Below are 4,334 nucleotides of genomic sequence, written 5' to 3'. Positions count from 1 at the left end.
AGTGCATATAATTTTACTAAATTATTCTGGTGAGTATCAGCTGCGCTGGGTATGTAAATCGGGACATCCAGCCGCGGTGCTGATCGCCACTCGTGCCAAAAATCCAGACAAATGTCACTTGATCAAGGAGCAAATCTGCATCAGATGAGATCAGCTGACTTTGCGTGTACGTGGGCAGTGCACAGCGGTGTGTACTCTGTGTGTTAACAAGAAAAGCGCATATAAGAAAGTGGTGTGCAAAAGCAGGGTAGTGACAGAATTGATGCGCATTATTGATATTTGAAGCATGTGTACCTGCACATTAACACACGGGTACTGTGGAATATATTTTTTACTCACCTAAAGTGCTCGTGCTCTCGTCCACTCCCCGCAAAAAAATAGCAGCTGTGCGGCGTCTGTGGCATCAGTGCTCTCATCGTATGTGATGGAGTAAAGATCAAAAGCACAGCTTTATCAGACAGTTGCAGTTTAATGTTGGCTGACAAGTCTTCAACAACTGGATTTCTGGACATGCTGACGTTGTTGATGGGCGCATTATTTCGGTGACTTTAACGAGGCTGTGTTTTATGAGGTCTCCATCTGAAAAAGGCTTGCCATGTCTTGCGATGAGTTGGGCGACCTCATAGCTGGCTATTGTAGCCTTTTCCTGGACCTTTTGACCACGAAAAAATTACTGTTGCTGACCCCGCAGGAGAGATACCCTTTGCTTTAATTTCTGCTCTCGCTCAGCACCAGTGTAGGATGCATAGGCCTGATGTTTGGTGTCATAATGACGTCGTACATTATACTCTTTCATAACTGCCATAATTTCAGTGCAGATCAAACAGACACACGTCCCCTTGAATTCTTTGAAGAAATATTCACTCTCCCACCATGTCTGAAATTTTCTGCATTCACTTTCTACCTTTCGCTTCTTTGGTTCTGCCATGTTTAGTAACTAACTTGGGCTAAATTTCTTCTGTGATTGTCCTTTTTGGTGGAGCAACTGCCTCGATCGACAGTAGCTCCCCCTGGTGTTAAAACTAAGAAGTGCAATACACTCAAGCAAAAGTTGAAGTGCGGCCATATTCTATTCTATTTATAAAATTACTTGCGGGCCAATTAAAAATGGATTGCGGGCCGCAGTTGGCCCGCGGGCCGGAGTTTGGACACCCCTGCTGTAGCAGGTTGGTATCTGCGTCACTTTACAGCACATCAAACTTGTTATCTTATATGTCATTAATACATATTTACAATATTTGCAGCTAATTTTAAGGAGCCAAACATCGAGATCAACCAAAAGAAGATGACAGCAACTTGCACAACACAGGGGGGCTTTCCTGAACCTGAACTGGCATGGATTTCCACCGACCACGAAGGACATGAACGTGCACTGGAACCACCTGATGTTCCGACCCTTCAGATCCACAAGGAGGAAGACGGCACCTACGGCGTCATCAGCACAGCCAACAGCACGGGGTCAAAGACGGTGCAACGTTTACAACCCAACTTCTAACAAGACTGTGGGAGCAACTGCAGACCTGCCTGCAGGTACACAGAGGATTACATCACCATTAATCAGCATCCAGCCTCCCATCAAAGTGTGTCAGTATCTCAAAACGCTGGGATTTCTGTCGCCTCACAGCTGCAAACCCTGAGTCCAGACAGGTGACAGATGAGGTCCCCAGTGAGCGCAGCACATTTACACTTTAAAACGACTTACACACCATGTGTGTTTAAAACGGGCTCTGCAGGAAAAGCAGCACATGTTAGCATATATCACACATACTACAGACTAATATGATTTCTAGTTTGATTTCAGTGTGCATTGCTGAAATGAGCAGAGCTGCTGAACAGCTGCAGGTTTTATTTGTGGTCCATTGCTGTCACAGCACAGCTAACTTACTTACACACCAAATAAACTGATTAAATAAATTTATACTACATGGATGATTTCTGTGTTTAATGCAGTCATTAACATAAACTTCCACTACATTCATGATCCATGCAGTCACAATAACGTTATGTTGCATTTGTGGGTGATGCACAATCTGCTCATTTACAGTTGAAGGTCTGCCTGTGGCTGCAACGGCTGGGATTGGACTATTTATAGTAGCCATAGTACTCGTAGTACTCATAGTACTCGTAGTACTCGCAGCCTTTGGCTACAAGAAATGTAAGCAAGCTTCTGAATGTTGTTCTTTTACCGTTTTAGCAGATACAATTATCTGATTTTGTGTCGAACAATAATTATGGACAGCTGATATTAATATGCAAACATCAAAATTTTAATTTATTACAAAAAATGTTGCGCGCACGTTAACCAGAGTGCTCTTAGTGTCACAGCAGCATCATTAACACTGATCAAAAGTTGGCGAGCGCCCCCTGCTGTCCTGGTTTGTGACTGACACATTTTTCTCTTGCTCTAGATCACCAACAGAGACAACGGAGGCCAGACAGCCGTCAGCTGCTTATCTTTCCAACGGTGCTGTGCTAGTGCTGTACAGGAAGGTGGCGCTGCACACGGGCTGACCAGTACTGGCAGGACTTAAAGCAAACACTGCTGCTCTGCTGCATCTCAATGCAGGAACGTTGTCCTTCCATTTCAGGGGCAGACAGCCAAAGAGAAAGCTCAGGAGAAGCACAGCTCTGAGCTTTCACAGCTCTGAGGTCAGCTCGCCTGCCATCGAGGCAGGATGACCACAAATGAAGCCTGCATTAAGATTCAGAGTGAGACCAAGACTCTAAAGACCAGCTTCATCTCTGTGGCATTATTTAATTTAGAGCTTCACACGATGGGCTGTACCTCGTTATGCTCAGTATTTGTAATTCTTGCTTGAAACTGAGAGATTTCTGAGCTTTAACATTTCTCCCTCTGTGAAGATAAACCGAAGGATCTTGTTACTGTACTTGCGTAGAAGGTATCTGGACTTCAGTATTTTCTGACAACGTTTTACTGCCTACATGTTAACACTACTTTCTACTCCTTGACTTTTCAAAACAGACTCATTACTTTTGGTTCAACGGTATCATTTATAGTGTTTATACTCTGAGTTAAAGCGGGCGTACGTATGTCGTCGGCTTCTAGTTTCTACAGAAGAGGAAAGAGCATCAAGGATGTTTCTCCAACGTTTCTATCGGCTCAACAAACATCAGCAAACACACAGCGTGTCTCACAGTGTGTGCTAAAGCTAAAGGTGAGAGCTACGTTCACTCAGAGATGGAGAAAGATCAGAAAGACGGGCAGGAGAGGAAGAGCTTAGACTTAATGTTTATATCCTTAACCATACTATGCAGTTACAACCTATAATTATCTGAGCTTAGTCCACAACAACATCGGCATGTTTAAAGTGAAATATTCTTTTACTCTCTTCACCTTAAAAACTATCCTAAAATATGATGACAGCATCCATCTCATCCTAAAACGACTAAACAGCCGATTCATGAACAAAATAACTGACAGACATCAAAATGTGAAGATTTGTATTTCCCTTGAAGTCACTTTGTCCTCATGTAAACGCATTCATGCACATTCAAGTGTTTTCTTCCTGCAGGACACCTGACCAACAAACATGTAATAGTATTTGTACAGTAACAGTATCCAGAGTACTTTAGGTTCGAATCACTGCTGCGGTTGTTTTGGCTCAGCCAAAGACTTTTGGAAGACTTTAAACTGTAAACAGCAGCGCAGTGAACAAGGATCTGTGTCCACGAATCCTCAGCAGTCACAACACTTAAACATCATAGTTCAAAATGTACCACTCTTCATGAAGCAGATCAAGTCCTGAATGCAGCCTTCAGTCTGCATCACGTTCCATCTGCCAGCGTTTCCTTGGATTTTCACTGTAGTTCAGTTCATACATGAAGTCGGGAGTTTTGCTCTTTCATTTCAGCCAATAAGACCAGTCAGAATTTATTCTCAGGAAAAAACAGAGGAACTAAAAGAAATTGTAAGAAGTTTTTTTTTTTTTTTTTGCTGTTTATATTTAAGCTAAAAATGAAATCGAATTAAAAAATAATAACTTATAATTTTCTAATAATACAAGTAGAGTTGCATATCCATAACAGCATTCAGTGCAGGTTTAGAGTGTTTCCTTTAGTGAAAGCTGTTGATCCACTTCTCAAATAATCTCTAAGGATCTGAAGACATGCTCATTATTAGGCTAAAAGCGTGATATAGACAATTATATATTTTAGCAGCATCCCCACAAGGCATATCACAGCCCTGCACACCAGCACAACGCTTATATTATACTTCAATCAAGATATAGTTATGATTTAACCACATTAGCTCAGCGAGGTCACAAAAATATCCCACATACCAGAAATGACATGCTCAGCACTACATAACCCAC

At 42.2% G+C, this 4,334-nt stretch overlaps 1 long non-coding RNA gene across 1 annotated transcript; it reads left to right on the top strand.

Moving 5' to 3' along the window:
• Positions 1-1,163: 1,163 nt before the first annotated feature.
• Positions 1,164-4,119, top strand: LOC146501166 (uncharacterized). The gene is made up of 4 exons (XR_014869825.1): positions 1,164-1,530; positions 2,045-2,155; positions 2,409-3,019; positions 3,184-4,119. It is a non-coding gene; the product is annotated as an uncharacterized LOC146501166 (long non-coding RNA).
• Positions 4,120-4,334: the final 215 nt, after the last annotated feature.

The sequence above is a fragment of the Neolamprologus multifasciatus genome, chromosome 16 (genome assembly GCF_963576455.1).
Source record: "Neolamprologus multifasciatus chromosome 16, fNeoMul1.2, whole genome shotgun sequence".
In the NCBI taxonomy this organism is placed as follows: Eukaryota; Metazoa; Chordata; class Actinopteri; order Cichliformes; family Cichlidae; genus Neolamprologus; species Neolamprologus multifasciatus.
The sequence above is the reverse complement of the archived record's forward strand: the minus strand, read 5'-3'. Positions and strand labels throughout refer to the sequence as shown.